General features: G+C 46.3%; 2 non-coding genes across 2 annotated transcripts; both read left to right on the forward strand.

The window, feature by feature from the left end:
- Nucleotides 1-3,114: 3,114 nt before the first annotated feature.
- LOC125596740 lies at nt 3,115-3,221 on the forward strand. Its single transcript, XR_007331223.1, has one exon. It is a non-coding gene; the product is annotated as a small nucleolar RNA R71 (small nucleolar RNA).
- Nucleotides 3,222-6,904: 3,683 nt separating this feature from the next.
- On the forward strand, nt 6,905-7,060 carry LOC125596739. Its single transcript, XR_007331222.1, has one exon. It is a non-coding gene; the product is annotated as a 5.8S ribosomal RNA (ribosomal RNA).
- The last annotated feature ends 11,327 nt before the right edge of the window (nt 7,061-18,387 follow it).

Genomic DNA, 18,387 nt, shown 5'->3' on the forward strand with positions numbered 1-18,387 from the left:
CTCTCACATTCATTAAGCACAAAACATCAGGTGAATTCTTGCAAATGGTCAGTTGGTCCAAGTCATTTGGTTGGGTAAGGGAAGGCTTTTATTCAAGTGATTCAAGAGGTTCAAAACATATGATCTTTAAGGTGGTTTACTCTCAAAACAAGTAGCCTTGACATTGCACATAATATATCTAAGAAAGGGACCAACTCATGCATACAATGCTCAATCTCCATTGTTCTACCCTTTTCCCAAACATATCATTACACAATCATTCCCAAATGTCAAACCCAACTCACATCTCTCACCAAAAGATCTTAAGAACTTTAACTCTTTCTTTTTGAAATCTACAAGGGATTTTTCTACAACCTCAAAACATTTCTTAGCTCCTAACAACTTTGCTAGCCCCCTTTTCTTTCTTTTCTTTTTTTTTTTTTTCGATTTCTTTTTTTTTTTTTTTTTTTTTTTTTTTTTTTTAGGTTGGGGGCCAAGACTTTTCAAAACTAGAGCTAGAGGTTCTCTACTTATCCCAGAAAATCAATTCACTTAAGCACAAAGAGTCTATTCTTTTTCCTTTTTCATTTCTCCCAAATCATAATCACAACACTCACCCCCACCTATAGCTAGACAATAGAGTATCCAATCTAGCAAGAATGAAGATCAAGCATTGTCGTTCCCGATACTCTCAACATTATGCACATGTAAGACTTTCCGAAAAAGGCCTCACTCATCAAACAATGAAAGCTTAAAAGGAGGAAAAGGTTTTGGGAGTGGTCTACCACTAGAGTTTGTCAAAAAAAGATTGGTATAAAAGATGTGACAACTCAAGTGTGTATAGCCATGACTCAGTACACAAGGGACCATGAGCAAGAAGCATTAAGTTCGTTCAGTTCAAATAAGGTTGTAGTTGGCTTCAAAGACTGAGTTTCAGCAATCAACAAGTTTCAGGAAGAGTTTTCAAGGCTCGAAACATACAAGTCTTTTTGAGAGGTGCAAAAGCTACTCAGGTGCAACGTAGTGTTCTTTACAAGGCATTTAAAATCATTGCTCCCAATGCATGTGAATGCAACCTATATGCTCTAGACTCTCCTAGAAATGCAAATGATGCAAACTAAATGATTGATTTTTTTTTTTTATATGCAAATAGGTATGCAATGCATGACTCAATGAAACAACATCAAAGCAAACATGATCAAATACTTGGTACCTCCCCCAAACTTGAGTTACACAGTCTCTGTGTTGTCAAGTAGAGAGAGAGATACCGAAAAGAAGACTAATATGCAAAAATAAAATGGTATATACAGGGGAGTGTGATGGGTTACCTTCTATGGGGAATGAGTAGAGGGAGATGATCCCTCCTCGTCGTCCTCAGGTGGTAACTCTTCAAGGTGCTCATCAGCAGGAGTGTCCATCTCTTCAATGTAGAAGGCTTGCCCGAACACAGTTGGTTTCCTCATTTTCCTCTTGATGTCAAAGTGGAGGATGTTCTCTTTACCCAAATGGAGATCAATCGTGCCTTCCTTCACATTAACAATAGCTCCTGCTGTAGCTAAGAATGGTCTTCCTAGAATCAATGGATCTTGAGCCTCCTCACCCATCTCAAGCACCACAAAATCTGTAGGTATCTCATACCTTCCAATCTTCACAGGGAGGTCCTCTAAGATGCCCACAGGATACTTCACTGAACGATCAGCTAACACCAGAGAGAGTCTACACTTCTTGAACTGGGTGAATCCAAGCTTCTTTGCAACAGACAAAGGCATCAAGCTGACACTAGCTCCCAAATCGCAGAGACTTTTCTCAAATACCATAGGTCCAAGAGCACAAGGTAGTGTGAAGCTTCCTGGATCCTCTAATTTCTCTGAAGCATCAAGCCTCTGGATGATGGCATTGCACTCATGGGTAAGAATCATCATGCCTTCCATCTCCTTCTTCTTTGCAGCTACAGCATCTTTCAAGAACTTGCTGTATTGAGGAATCAACATAAAAGCATCGATGATGGGCATTGCAACCTGAGCTTCACTCATTTGCTTCTCAAACAGAGCCTTGTATTTCTCTAGCAGCTGCCTCTTGAATCTACCAGGGAATGGTAGTTTGGGTTCATAGGGAGGAGGAACAAAAGAACTTTCACTTGCTGGAGTAACAACTTCACCATCTTTTACTGTCTTCTTCTCTTCCCCAACCTTTCCTTTACCTTTGGCTTCTACTATCTTTTCCAAGATCTCGTCATTGATCTTCTCATCAACAATCACCACTTCATCATCTATGTTGATGGCAACCCCCTCACCTAGTTTCTCAGCATCCTTGGTGAGGGTTTTAGGAGGTAACTGTTTACCACTCCTAAGGGTGATAGCTTTGGCCTCCTTGGGGTTTTGGTCAGACTTTCCAGGTAGAGATCCTTGCTGGCGATTCTGGTGAGTGTTCATGGAAGCAAACTGATTCTCTAAATTCCTGACTGTAGAAGCAAGGTGAGAGAATTTGTTGTTGAGCTCATTGTAGCTCCCATCAATCTTGGTATGAAGGTTCTTCAACTCATAACCAACATGCTTCTCACTTCTAGTCTGAGACTCCAAGATTTGTTTCAGTAAGGTATCAGTGCTGCTCTCTTGAGGAGCAGAGGAGCCAGACGAGGGGTTTTGCTGAGGCTGATAGCTGCCTTGCTGGTTGTTTCTAGGCGGATAACCACTCTGTTGGTTGTTGGGATAGGATTTCTGTTGGTAGTTGTTGTACTGAAAGTTGGGCTCCTTTTTGTACCAGCTACCATTGTTGTTGATGAAGCACAACTCTTCCTGACCTTCCAAACCCTCAACCTCATTGACAGCAAGTGGATCTTCCTGCCTGGAGTTACCAACAAACTTCAGCTGCTCTTGGGTGGCTTTTTCAGCAATGAGAAGGTCGATCTTGTCTTCCAAAGCTTTGATCTCTTTCCTCGTCTGCTTATCATCTGTTCTACTGCCTCTGTCGTGGTCTCCACTGTAGACTGCATCACTCTTTACCATGTTGTCAACCAGCTCTTCTGCATCCTCCTCAGTTCTCCCCAAGAAAAACCCATTGCTAGCTGTATCCAGTCTGGCTCTGTACTTAGGAAGAGCACCACGGTAGAATGTGCTCAGCAAGCTCTCCTTAGAAAAGCCATGGTGTGGGCATTGAGCTTGGTAGCCCTTGAATCTCTCCCAGGCTTCACTGAAGCCTTCCAAGTTCTTCTGTTGAAAGCTGGAAATCTCGTTTCTCAGCTTAGCAGTTCTTGAAGTAGAGAAGAACTTCTCCAAGAATGCTTTCTTGCAGTCATCCCAAGTGGTGATGGAGTCGCTGGGTAGAGACTTCTCCCACTGACGTGCTTTATCCCCAAAGAGAAAGGGAATAGCTTGAGCTTTAAGGCATCTTCGGACACACCATTGGTTTTTGACAACCCACAGTAGCTGTCGAACCTGTCCAAGTGATCAAATGGATCCTCTAGAGCCAAGCCATGATACTTGTTGTTCTCGATCACATTGAGGAGTCCTGATTTGATCTCAAAGTTGTTGGCTGCTACAGCTGGTGCTCGGATTCCCAATCTATGACCATGAATGTTGGGGCGGTCATAAGTGCCAATAGGTCGCGCTGCTCGCTGTTGGTTTTGAGGTATGTCTCCCATATCAGTATCCAATCTCTGCAAGTGAGCCTGTTGCTCTTCTTCTCTTCTCTTTCTAGCACACTCTCTCTCTAAAGCTCTGATATCTGCAGCTCTTGGAACTAGGTTTGATGGACCCCTGCTCCTCAAGTGCATACACCTGTAGATTAAAGGGAGGTGAAGAAGAATCAGTAACAAAAGAAAATAAAAATGACTTAGTCTCAAGCAAGTGACTAAATCTCAATGTTTAAATCTACTCAGAATTTGGCAACGGCGCCAATTTGATGTTAGGAGTTTTCAAGGCTCCTAAGACAAATGTTGTAGTATAAATGATTGTCGAACCAGTTCTGAGGGATATCAAAGCACTGAGAATGCAAGTACTCACTTAATCTAAGTGCAACCAATGATTTAGAAGGGTTTTAAACTATGACTAAAACTAGAAAGCAATAACAGAATGATACTTTTTTGACTAAAGGAAAAGAGAACTCATGGGTATAGGGATTAGACCTTGGGTGATCAAGTATCGAACTAAGGATGGCAAATGATCAATCAAACAATCAACCTTAAGCCTAGACACAATTCTAAACAAGCTCTATGTCTAGATGAATGCTCATTTGCTAACATATCTCAAACATCAAATGTCTTTGGTTGAATAATATGAAAGCAATCATTACTAACAAGTCTATTAGCTATCTTAGCATCTTTAACAACAAATGTCTTTGGCAAAGTATACTAAAAGCCTAGGAGAGTTGTCTCGGGCATTTCATCGAACACCTTTCGGGTGAGAAATGCCTAAGGATCAACAACTGAGTGGCCAACTCAGAAGATGCATTATGATTACTCTACTAGCAAGGAAATATGAATGATCTACACTAAAACATCCTAGAACTAACCTAATCACCCTTAATCTCCCTAACCCATGAATTCAAAAGGTGATTACTCACTAATCTCCATGATTCCTCTTAAACCCATATTGGATTTCAGATTAATCATGTAGAGAAATAGATAAGAAATCAACAATAACACAAGAACATAACAATCAAAATCCAAGAGATTCTTGTGTATTTCTCAATAGATCAAAAGATAAAAGATAATCTGCCACTGGTCGCTACAAAAGATGTTTAAAACATAGGTTTAGAAAATAAAAACGTGCATAATGAAATGACCAAAATGCCCTTGAGAAATCACAAGTTCGAGCAGAAACAAAACACGGAGCGACCTCAGCCCGTCGCTCCGACAAGTCGCTCCAGGCTTCGGGAGCGACCTCGCTGTGTCGCTGCGAGAGGTCGCTCCGGGCTCGTTCTGAGCATCTCCGGGTGATGAAAACGCGAGCGACTTCTCCCTGTCGCTCTGGTATGGTCGCTCTGAGCTTCGGGAGCGACTTCAGCACGTCGCTCTGGAAGGTCGCTCCGAGGTGTAAATGTGTGTCTCCAGACGTGAAAACGCGAGCGACCTTGTGCAGTCGCTCTGGATGAGTCGCTCCGGGATGTGGTGCACAGCGACCTCATGCCGTCGCTCCGAAAGGTCGCTCCGGCTGTGCTCGTCCAAAGATCACTCTTTTCACCTCTTTTGAGCTCCAAATAACCTCATGTGGTACTCCAGTACCTAATAGAGACTCATGTATGCAAAATGCAACCTAAACATGTCTGAATCCTAATCTATATGATGAAAATGCTCATGGATGAATGGATAAAACAATGCAAATATGCAAGATATCAGTTCATAAACAAAGGGATAGATTGCACAGCAGAATAATAATGTATAAACTTTGTATTACTTAGAAACACGAGATTCAATACACAACTTCTTAACAGTCTCATAGACAATCACTAGTTCATCCCTAGCATCATCTAACCACACGTTATACAGCCTCTCACTGACCGAGCCTTCACGGCTCCTTGGCTTGACCAGAACCATCCTTAGTTCCTGAAACCACAACCAGATAAGCATTAATCATAACCGAGAATAGAACGGATTGATTCTATAATGCTTGGCTTGGTTCCTAGAACTTAGATAAACCTCAGTCAACATAATCATAAAACGTATGAACCTACCTACCGTATCCTAAGTCATTCAACCAACCACCCCTTGACTTAGAATCAGATAGACAGTCCAGAATAGATAAACAGAACACACGAACAGATCTGGATCGTCCCCAAAGACCAATCCGTCTAACCGGATAGAATCTAGGTGCGACCGGCCAATGGAGTCAGGCTCAATGGCCCAACGGACTCCCTTACCTGATCCAGCCTTAGGCCTGGATCCAATCGGCCGAGTAAGCCTCAAGCCTAATCCGGAAGGCTTAGCAACAGGTCAGACCTTGCGACTCTACCTTGGCTTAGACAAACCGTGCTGATATGATTCAACATGGGGAAACTTAAAGGAATTGACGGAAGGGCACCACCAGGAGTGGAGCCTGCGGCTTAATTTGATTCAACATGGGGAAACTTACCAGGTTCAGACATAGTAAGGATTGACCGAGTGAGAGCTCTTTCCTGATTCTATGGGTGGTGGTGCATGGTCGTTCTTAGTTGGTGGAGCAATTTCTCTGGTTAACTCCATTAAAGAACGAGACATCAGCCTGCTAACTAGCTACGTGGAGGCATCCCTTCACGACCGGCCTCTTAGAGGGACTATGGCCGTTTAGGCCAAGGAAGTTTGAGGCAATAACAGGTCTGTGATGCCCTTTGATGTTCTGGGCCGCACGCGCGCTACACTGATGTATTCAACGAGTTCACACCTTGGCCAACAGGCCCGGGTAATCTTTCAAATTTCATCGTGATGGGGATAGATCATTGCAATTTTTGGTCATCAACGAGGAATTCCTAGTAAGCGCGAGTCATCAGCTCGCGTTGACTATGTCCCTGCCCGTTGTACACACCGCCCATCGCTCCTACCGATTGAATGATCCGGTGAAGTGTTCGGATCATGGCGAAGTGGGTGGTTCGCCGCCTGCGACGTCGCGAGAAGTCCACTAAACCTTATCATTTAGAGGAAGGAGATGTCGTAACAAGGTTTCCATAGGTGAACCTGCAGAAGGATCATTGTCGTACCCTGGAAATAGAACGACCTGAGAACGATGAATCATCACTCTCGGTAGGCCGGTTTCTTATTGTGCCTACCGATTCCGTGGTTATGCGTTCATCCATGCCCAAGACTTCAGTTTTGGTTGGATCGTACGCATAGCTTCCGGATATCACCAAACCCCAGCACGAAAAGTGTCAAGGAAAATGCAACTAAACAGCCTGCTTTCGCCAACCTGGAGACGGTGTTTGTTCGGAAGCAGTGCTGCAATGTAAAGTCTAAAACAACTCTCGGCAATGGATATCTCGGCTCTCGCATCGATGAAGAACGTAGCAAAATGCGATACTTGGTGTGAATTGTAGAATCCCGTGAACCATTGAGTCTTTAAACGCAAGTTGCGCCCCAAGCCTTCTGGCCGAGGGCACGTCTGCCTGAGTATCACAAATCATCGTACCCCCATCCTCTTGAGGATATGGGACGGAAGCTGATCTCCCGTGTGTTACCGCATGCGGTTGGCCAAAATCTGAGCTAACGAAGCCAGGAGCATCTTGACATGCGCTGGTGAATTCAATTCTCATCATATAGTCAGACGTTCCGGTCCAAAAGGTATTGATGACCCGAAGTCCTCAACGCGACCCCAGGTAAGGCGGGATCACCCGCTGAGTTTAAGCGGAGGAAAAGAAACAAACAAGGATTCCCTTAGTAACGGCGAGCGAACCGGGAAAAGCCCAGCTTAAAAATCGGACGTCTTTGGCGTTCGAATTGTAGTCTGGAGAAGCGTCCTCAGCGATGGACCAGGCCCAAGTTCCCTGGAAAGGGGCACCAGAGAGGGTGAGAGCCTTGTCGTGCCTGGACCCTGTCGCACCACTAGGCGCTGTCTACGAGTCGGGTTGTTTGGGAATGCAGCCCCAATCAGGCGGTAAATTCCGTCCAAGGCGCTTTTTCCATCCTATCTACGATCCGAACCGGCCTTGTTTCCAAAGTTAGGTTCGTACCTAGATCAGATGGTATTTCTGGTATTAAGACGTCCGATCCGTCAAGCACTTCCGGAGTTGGGAGACATGGAATACGTCATGGAAGGCTTCCATCTCGGATGGTAAGTCCAACTTATATGCCACACTACCCACTCGTTCTATGACTCTGAACGGACCTTGGTATCTTGGATCTAATTTCCTTCTACAAGAAATCCGCACTCTACCTTTAATGGTAATCATTTTGAGATAGACCATATCACCCACTGCAAACTCCAGTTCTTTCCTTCATTTGTCAGCGTAATGTTATTGTCTGTCCTGTGCGGCCCTCATCTTGTCCCGCACGGACTTGATCTTCTCCGTGGTTTCCTCCACGATTTCGGGGCCTATCATGCTGCGCTCCCCCACTTGGGTGCAGCATAACGGTGTCCTGCATGGTCGTCCATACTGAGCTTCGTATGGCGACATGCCTATACTGGAGTGGAAGCTGTTATTGTAGGCGAACTCCACTAACGGAAAATGCCGTTCCCAGGAATCACCCCAATCGAGAACACATGCTCGAAGCATATCCTCCTGCGTCCGTAGTTATTTTCGACTGCCCATCCGTTTGGGGATGATAAGCCGTACTCATGTTCACTCTTGTTCCTAAAGCTTTCTGAAAAGCTTGCCAGAAGTGAGAAGTGAACCTCGAATCTCTATCCGAAACTATACTTGAGGGTACTCCATGTAGCCTCACAATCTCGTCTATGTACTTACTCACATTCCGGTCGACTCCATCAGTCTTTTTGATGGCCAGGAAGTGGGCAGACTTGGTCAGTCGATCAACTATTACCCAGACAGCATCATTCCTATTCATAGTCGTGGGAAATCCTGTCACAAAATCCATCTTGATGTGATCCCACTTCCATTCCGGAATAGGTAGGCTCTAAAGCAGTCCACTCGGAACTTGTTGTTCGGCCTTGACGAGTTGACACGTAGGACACTTGCCACCCATTCGACCACATCAACATTCATGCGTATCCAATGATAGTATTGTCTGAGATTATGATACATCTTTGTCACTCCAGGATGGATCGAGAATCTAGACTTGTGAGCTTCCCTAAAGATCTCGTCCTTTAAACTCCTATCATTGGGTATGCTGATCCGACCATGAACTAAGATCATACCGTCCTTGGCGATTTGATACTCAGTCAGGTCGTTCCGAGCAACCGTCTTCAGGTTCTCGTCCTGATCTTGGGCCGCTCGGATCTGGGTAAGCAGGTCGGCTCTATTCGCCGCCTCTAAACCCCGTGGTCTGTCCGTTCTGTTCAAAGCATTTAAACGAACAAAGCGTTCCACCTCATCCGGCTCGTCCGTTCCGCTTCCGACCACGACGTCTTCTCGCTTTCGGCTCAAGGCGTCGGCCACAAGGTTAGCCTTGCCTGGATAGTAAGTGATGTCTAGGTTGTAGTCGGCCACGAACTCCATCCACCTCCTCTGCCTTAAGTTTAACTCAGGCTGGGTGAATATATACTTCAGACTTTTATGGTCCGTAAGTATCTGGACTTTGGCCCCATATAAATATGATCGCCAAAACTTTAAGGCGAATACTACCGCAGCCATTTCAAGATCATGGGTGGGGTAGTTTCCCTCATGTTTCTTCAGCTGCCTTGACGCCTAGGCAATGACCTTCCCATGTTGAGTCAACACGCAACCGAGTCCAGTGATGGACACATCCGTGTAGACTTCATAAGGTTGGTGTGCCTTCGAAAGAACCAGGACGGGCGCGCTAGTCAGCATATCCTTAAGTGCAGAGAAACATCTCGTACACTCATCAGACCATGTGAACTTAACGTCTTTCCCAGTCAACCGTGTCATAGGTTGAGCCAAGCTTGCAAATCCCTGCACAAACTTTCTATAGTAACCTGTCAGCCCTAGGAAGCTTCTAACTTCTGTGGCACTGCGTGGTCGGGGCCAATCCTTGATTGCCCTGATCTTCTATGGATCCACTGTGACGCCCTGGTCAGAAACAATATGACCGAGGAACCCAATACTCTTTTGCCAAACACTGCACTTGCTGAGTTTAGCAAAAAATTTGTGCTCTCGTAATCGTTCCAGCACGGCTCTCAAATGTTTCCGATGAGATTCCTCGTCCTTGGAGTAGATCAGGATATCATCAATGAAGATGATCACTGATTCATCCAAGAAGTCCTGGAACACGCTGTTCATCATTTTCATGAATGCAGCAGGTGCATTAGTCAGACCGAACGGCATCACTACGAACTCGTAATGGTCGTACCTGGTCCTGAATGCTGTCTTCCTAATGTCGTTTGGCTCTATAGGAATCTGATGATATCCCAAGGCCAAATCGATTTTAGAAAACCACTTAGCTCCTTTCAGCTGATCCAACAGCTCGTCTATCCTGGGTAACGGGTATTTGTTCTTCCCAGTTACCCTGTTCAACCCTCGATAGTCGATGCACAGACGCATGCTACCATCCTTCTTTTTCACAAAGAGGACTGGTGCACCCCAAGGGGAGCTACTTGTCCGTATGAACCCCTTGTCAAGCAATTCTTCCAATTGCTTCTTTAGCTCGGCCATCTCGGTCGGAGCCATTCGATACGGACTCTTGGACAGCGGATGTAATAACCCTCATGAGAAGATATAATTTTGGTCGAGAAAACTCTTTAAGATCAGTTTGAAGATTGATCGATCAGAATTTAAATAAAAATCGACCCGATAAATTAATGTCTCGACGGGACTGTCTTGTGGTCGAAAGACCTTCCTTGATAGTTTGGTCGAGTCTTATATATATTTTGGTCGAATTTTTATTAAGCTGAACGAGATTTTCCAAGAGCCAAAGGACAAGGAATATTTGGTCGAAATATTATTCAGAATTATCAACCAGCTTCCTTAATAATCTTGACCCGTCTAATGCCATAACCTCCTAAGCCAGCATGCTTGTTTACTTATCAAGTCACATGTCATGCACCTTCCTGCTTGCTTGCTTATGTAGTAATGGGCACATGCAAGTCACAAGCTGCTTGCTGTGCTTGCTCATTATTTCAGTCACATGATTGTCACCAGCTGCTTGCAGCTTTCTTCTTGGGAGGGAAAGGACAGCAGCTTGTTGTTTGGAAGTGCTGAAGTTGCTCTCCACATGTCCTTTCTCAGCCTTGCTTCGTGCTGAGTGAAACAATCACCTGAAGCAAATTCTTATGTTATAAAACACCACCTTCTCTCTTCTGGTCGTCCATAACCACAAGAAAATCAGAGAGAAACTTTCAGAAAAATCAGAGAGAGAGAAGAGAGAAAATATGAAAGAAAACCATAAGAAAAATTCAGAGAAAATTCTGAAGAGAGATCTGAGAATGGACGACCCTTCCTAACCCTCCTGTGCCTTGAATCAGTGACTGGGGTGTGTGGAAAAATTAATAGATTGTCTAGAAGATTCATGAGATCACTTCACAGCTTAGTAATCAAGTATTAAACCAGTAAGATTTTAAGTCAGTTTGATCAGATCAGTTTTAAGGAAGCTTCATGTCTGATTAAGGCCTAAGCCATGTTCTGTTTCTTATCTTAAACCTACTGTGGAACCTTTATGCTGCTCAGGTCAGTGTGAGTGAAGATTGAAGGAGAGGATAAGTTGTGTTCACTGATCAGTTTAGTATAGCCGGTAAGCCTTAGCTTCTTGCTCTTAGATAAGTTCTGAAAAGAACCGGTTATTGGTTGATGAATAACCTATCTGGATCAGTTTGATTAAGGCCTATGTGGATTGTTATTAGTCCAGTTCATGGTCAGCTAGCACCTAAATCATTTAGCTGAAACGATTTGTCTCTGAACCAGACTGAACTGATAGATGGATCAGATTATTGTTCTGAAACTTCTTAGCTATTGTTATAGTATGAACCAAACTTAGTCTGAACTAAACATGTTCTGAACTTCCCTTGGTAGCTGTCCTGAATCATGAACTGCATGGTTGAATCAGTTTTATACAACCGGTCGATTGGAGTGTTTTGTCTTGCTCGGATCAGATGTAATGGAGAGTGGTTGGATCAGCCAGACATGTCCTGTTGATCTTTCCGAATCTGAAGTGTACCAGTAGTGGAATGTGATTAGCTTGAGCTCGGGTCTAGTCTACCATAGCCAATCTCAAGGACTAAAAGGTGAGTCTAGATAGACGTTTGATCAATACTGAATGTAGATGATTGATAGGCTTTGTCTCTTGATAAAATATTGAATTGGTGAGGTGTTTACTTAATGTAAACACTTATTAAATATTTATGAATGATCATAGAGGTTTATTCCAAACCTTAGTACTTGTTCTCAAGTACTAATGCATTTGTATAGTATTAAATATATACGTATAAATCATGTGAAGTCTTATTGTATACTCACGCTCCCGAGAGTTCCCGCATTACCGTGAATTGTTCCTGCAGTACGGAACAAGATCACGAAGACACGATGATGGGGTCGCACCCTGGAGACCGTGTAACTGCATGCAGCGTTAGATGTTCGATCTTGGAATATCTAATGGAGATGATGGTTATATTTATTTCCCTGCTAGGCTCGGTTAGCCTTGGTAGTTTTCCGGGTTTAGTATATATATATATTATAAGTATGAGTGAATGGCGGGTGTGTGGAGATGATGTTTAAGATAACATTCACATCGATGGAATGATAGAACTTATATATGTATTTTTATTAGTTATGGAATATATTTCCACTCCATACAAATGAAGTTGATTGCTTGAGATATTTTTAATATATGTTGGGGTGCGGGACTAGGCTCACTGAGTAAACTGGTTACTCATGAGTCCTTTGTGATGCAGGTAACCAGTAGACGGGAGCCCTTACTCTAGGACGAGAAGGAACATTGACCCTGTCATTTCCGGTCATCTACGATCGGGGGTATCACAGCGGAGCTGTCCCTGGTTCCAGTTCAATCAGAAAGGGATCGGACCTATCAGGGGGGACACCCTGTAGCGCCTGAAACACATCCTGGAACTCGGACACCAACGAATCCTCGCGTGGGTCTAACAGAAAACCAGAACTGTCAGGCTCTGTAGTTGTAACTGTAGCCAAGAATGACTGACAACCATGTTCCAGCATCCGAATCGCTCGAACTACTGAAACCACTACTTTCTCTTGAGCCTGACACAAACCTTGGTACTCTACCGGGTGAAGTCCATTCTCCAATTGCACACGACCCTTATGGAAATCTAGAGTGGCTCGGTACTTTCCCAACCAATCCATACCTAAGATCACTTCATGATTCTTTAGGTGGACACAGACCAGATTCACAGGGAAGACCATTCCCTGGATCTGTACTGGGATATTCGACATGAGACCTAGTGAGTTCATGGCTTGCCCACCGGCCGCCCTCACTATCCCAAAATTATCACCAGCATCCAGACAGAACAGACCCTTTCAGACCAGTCCCGGACTCACAAAACTATGTTTAGCCCATGTGTCGAAAAGCACGTGGGTTTTTACCCCACCGACCATGAGGGTTTCTATCAGAGACCCCCATCAGAATCCCCTAGACCATTCTAGGTTCCAGACCAAGCATTACTACTTGAATGTAAAAAAAAAGATAAATTTAGAAATTACCAGAGATCGAATCAAAAGATCCGGAAGCTCTGTCGTCTCGTGACAGTTCATTCACCCTCGGTGTTGTGGTTGGTTTGCCTTAGGACGCCTTGCCTGAGTCTCCATGGCCCTTCCCCTGACTTCCTTGCAGCTTAGGACACTCCGATTGGAAATGTCATTGGTGGCCACTATGGAAACAAGTCATCGTGCTGCTTCTACCAGACGGGTCGGTCGAGGACAGTTTTGAACCCCATGGTCCATGCTGCCACAACGAACACAAGCCCCCTTGGCCTTCCAGCACTCACCGGGATGGTTCTGTTCACATTTGGAACACGCAGGTCGGCCACCAGAGGTCCTACCTCCGTCCACCTGGTCCCATTTTCTCTTTTTATCATTAGTCTTGCCCAATGGGCCAGGCAGTGGCTTAGCCTTAAGCACAGCTTCTTCGGCCAAGTTAGACTCCAACAAAGCCACCCGTTCCACCTGTTCTCCGACGGTGTTGAAAGTGCGGATGAGCAGTGGGTCTTCAGTTCCGGCCTTAGGCCTCGGATGAACCTACGGACCTGGACTGACTCATCCTCCAGCAATCTTCCAAAGAACCATCTGAGTCGGTTGAACTCATCTTCGTACTCCCCCACAGTACTGCGGCCTTGGACCAAATCAAGAAACTTAGCTTCCAAACGATCCCAAGCCTCAGCAGGAAAGTATTTGTGGTTGAATTCAACTTCATAATCCGCAAAACTTGTGAGACTTCCATTGGTGCGCTTGTCCACTGCAAGCCACCAATTATGCGCGTCCTCTTCCAGGAAGTGAACCGCAATGTCTCGCCTGTAATCCTCTAGATAGCGAGTTGATTGGAAATTTTGGACCAGCCTACTCCTCCACTCATCTGCCACAACAAGGTCGGTGCTACCTGAGAATTCCTTTGTACCCAATCTGGATAGATGTTGAAGCAAACTCAGATAGTCAACCTTCTTTACCGACCTTTCCGGTGGATCGATCTCGATCACCTCAACTGCGTCCACAGCTGGACCCGTAGCAATAGGTATAGCCGTAGCTACAGGTGTAGCTTGACCAACTGATGAATTCACTAGTGGAGTGAACAGCTGAGTCATATCCGCAACCTTGTTACCCATTACTTTCATGGCCTCTAACAAGTCCTCTCGGGACAGTGCTGCGGGCACGTTGGCTGTTCCCTCGGCCATTTGCTCACGCTGGTCACCATCACGGTTAGTGTTCGAGGATTCTACTTCCTCGTCACTTTCCTGATGTTGCTGATCTTCTTGTTGCATTCCCGTAAGATTGGCCTGGTCAGTCGGTAACACATACCCGGTGTTAGTCACAGCCGGCTCGGTTGGTAACCCGGACAGATTAGCTCCGTCCACGGCCGCTTGACTGGACTGACCGGCCGTTTTCTTATTCCTTCGGGTCTTTCCCGATTTGGTTTTCCCAGCCTAAGGATTCTGACATTGTTAGTACAACATATACATAACATAACCGAGACAATTAATCCCTAGACCAAACTATCAAACCTCACCGTGTGACTGAATCAGCTGGCTGCGTGTGTGTGGACTACATAACCCAGCAATCCTAGAATCAACACCCGAATCCGTCCTCTCGACAAAACTGGACCCGTTTGCTATATAATCAATCCTTTGCTTGTTTGATTCATTTTAAGTCTTTCATTTACTAAGTCATGTTCGAATCTGAGGTTCTAAAACAATTGAACAGATAGCACAGCGGAATGTAAATGTGTATTTAATGTATTACTTAGAAATATGAGATCCGATACACAACTTCTTAATTGTTTCATAGACAATCACTAGTTCATCCCTAGCATCAACTAACCACACGTTACACAGCCTCTCACTGACCGAGCCTTCACGGCTCCTTGGCTTGACTAGAACCATCCTTAGTTCCTGAAACCACAACCAGATAAGCATTAATCATAACCGAGAATATAACTAGTCGAATCTACAATGCTTGGCTTGGTTCCTAGAACATAGATAAGCCTCAGACAATATACTTATAAAAAGATATGAACCTGCCTACCGAATCCTAAGTCATTCAACCAACCACCCCTTGACTTAAAATCAGATAGACAGTCCAGAATAGATAAACAGAACACACGAACAGTCCGGATCATCCCGAAGACAAATCCGTCCATCTGGATAGAATCAATGTGCGGCCGGCCTAGATGAAGTCCGGCTCAATAGCCCAACGGACTTCCTTACCTGATCCGGCCTTGGGCCTGGATCCAACGGCCGAGTAAGCCTCACGCCCTATCCGGTTAGGCTAAACGGCCGATCGGACCTTGCGACTCTTACCCTGGCTTAGACGAACCGTGTACTTGTTCCAACGGACAAGACATGGTCTGATCCCTTATGGAACGGACACGACCTGTCTCAACGGGCACCGTTTGGAACATGCACCGCTTCGGTCCTTGGTACCTCTTGGTCCTCGTACCTCTTGATGTTCGTAACCCTTGGTTACTTACATCCTTTGGCAACTCACAACCTTTGGAACTCGTGACCTTTGGTAACTCACAACCCTTCGTAACTCGTGACCTTTGGCGACTCGTGCCTCTTGGAACATGACCAACCGTTTAGCCCAACCGCCCAGTCTATTGTGAGATTCGAACCGACAGTCTAACCGACCAGCGTCTAGGTTAGCGGTTTGGTTATGACCGGCCAAGTCTAGCGACGTGTCCCTTGGACTGAACCAACACAACGCTTCGTGTATAATCAGAAAGAAGAGAAAGGACCGGATAGAAACAAGAAGAGGAGGAGCGGTTAGGTCTAATAAACCGACCAGAGCCGCGGTGCGATCACAAGGACCGTCCGTTCGGTCTGATGCGGCAATAGCCCACCACGTACCTTCTGAACTGTGTCAGGGTTCTCCCTGTTCTTCTCCTGCTCTCGGTCTCCCATACTTGATCGGAGGTTGCTTCTCAAACAATCAGATCGCCAGAAACCTAACCACCACACAAACGGCCTTGCTTTGGCCGGAAACTCTCTCTGTCTACAATTTCTCTGAGTATTTTTACTCTGGATTCGATGAATGAAATCGATAGAGAGGACCCCATATTTATAGAAACGAGGGGGTAAGTCTTGCCCCACGAACAGGCATGACTGGCCAGCGGATGGGCACAATCGGCCAAGGGTTACACCCTCCCGGCCGCATGCGTCCCTTCGCCAATACCGCATGGGTTTGGGTCGGACAGAGGCCCAAGGCCTTACCCAATCCCTCTGGAGTTAGCCCATGGTAGGACAGAGGCCCAAGGCCGGACCCCAATGGCCCACCACCGGCCCGGACCCAGACCATCGGACCGAAACCCGAACAGTCCGTCCAGCTGAGATGAGCTGACTTCCAGCTGCCTCAGCAGAGGGAGCTAGTAGTTCAGCTAATGGAGCTGACTTAGTAGTGGCCGAGCTGGAGTGAGCTTAACCTAACTCCGTTGAGCTGGTCGAGCTACCTGTTCCATCCGCCCAGCTACCATCTTACTCGTCCTAGTTCACTGTCGACTTGTGTAAGGTTAAGTCTAAGTTTCCTTACAACCTTAACCTTCTTATCTGGCCATGGAATGCTTGTCTTGATGTCCTAAGACTGACTAGTACGTTTCCTCGAACCATGGCTGTCCCAATGATCCTATTCAGGATGTTACAAGACGTCCTGTGTGTACTGAACAGACAGCCCACGTGGGCCAAAATCACCCGAACAGTCCACGGGAAGGGTCAGTGTGCTGAGTCCAAGGACCAACGTTATGATATGTGTACTAATGGACAGCCACAGACGTCCTGTGTGTGCTGATGGTCACACACAAACACACACGGACAGCCACAGACGTCCTGTGTGTGCTGACGGACACACACGAACGTCCGGTGTGTGCTAACGGACACCCACGGGCATCCTGTGTGTACTGAAAAGACAGCCCACTAGGGCCAAAATCACCCGAACAGTCCACAGAAAGGGCCAGCATGCTGAGTCCAAGGACCAGCGTGCTGATATGTGTACTGATGAACAGCCACGTTCGTCCTGTGTGTGCCGATGGACACAAACGGACACACAAGGACACACACTGACAGCCACAGACGTCCTATGTGTGCTGACGGACAGCCATGGACAGTCACAGACGTCCTGTCTGTGCTGGCGGACACCCACGAACGTCCTGTGTGTACTGAACAGACAGCCGACGTGGGCCAAAATCACCCAAACAGTCCACGGGAAGGGCCAGCGTGCTGAGTCCAAGAACCAGCGTGCTGATATGTGTACTGATGTACAACCACAGACGTCCTGTGTGTGCTGACGGACACACACAGACAAACACGGACAGCCACGGACGACTTGTGTGTGCTGACGGACACACACGGATGTCTTGTGTGTGCTGACGGACACCCACAGACGTCCTGTGTGTGCTGGCGGACCCCCACAGACGTCCTGTGTGTACTGAACAGACAGTCCACGTGGGGCCAAAATCACCCGAACAGTCCACGGGAAGGGTCAGCGTGCTGAGTCCAAGGACCAACATGCTGATATGTGTACGGATGGACAGCCACGGACGTCTTGTGTGTGCTGATGGACACACACGGACACACACGGACAGCCACGGATGACTTGTGTGTGCTGACGGACACACACGGACGTCCTCTGTGTGTTGACGGACACCCACGGACGTCCTGTGTGTGCTGGCGGACACCCACGGACGTTCTGTGTGTACTGAACAGACAGCCCACGTGGGCCAAAATCACCCAAACAGTCAACGGGATGGCCCAGTGCGGACGTTCTATGTGTGCTGACGGACACACACGAACGTCCTGTGTGTGTTGACGGACACCCACGGATGTCCTGTGTGTACTGAACAGACAGCCCACGTGGGTCAAAATCACCCAAACATTCCACGGGAGGGGCCAGCGTGCTGAGTCCAAGGACCAACGTGCTGATATGTGTACTGTTGGACAGCCACGGACGTCCTGTGTGTGCTGTCGGACACAGACGGACACACACGGACACACACGAACAGCCACGGATGTCCTGTGTGTGCTGGCAGACACCCACAGACGTTCTGTTTGTACTGAACAGACAGCCCACGTGGGCCAAAATCACCCGAACAGTCCACGGGAAGGGTCAGCGTGCTGAGTCCAAGGACCAACGTGCTGATATGTGTACGGATGGACAGCCACAGACGTCTTGTGTGTGCTGACGGACACACACAGACGACCTGTGTGT

The sequence above is a fragment of the Brassica napus genome, unplaced genomic scaffold (assembly GCF_020379485.1).
Source record: "Brassica napus cultivar Da-Ae unplaced genomic scaffold, Da-Ae ScsIHWf_1270;HRSCAF=1814, whole genome shotgun sequence".
Lineage (NCBI taxonomy): Eukaryota > Viridiplantae > Streptophyta > Magnoliopsida > Brassicales > Brassicaceae > Brassica > Brassica napus.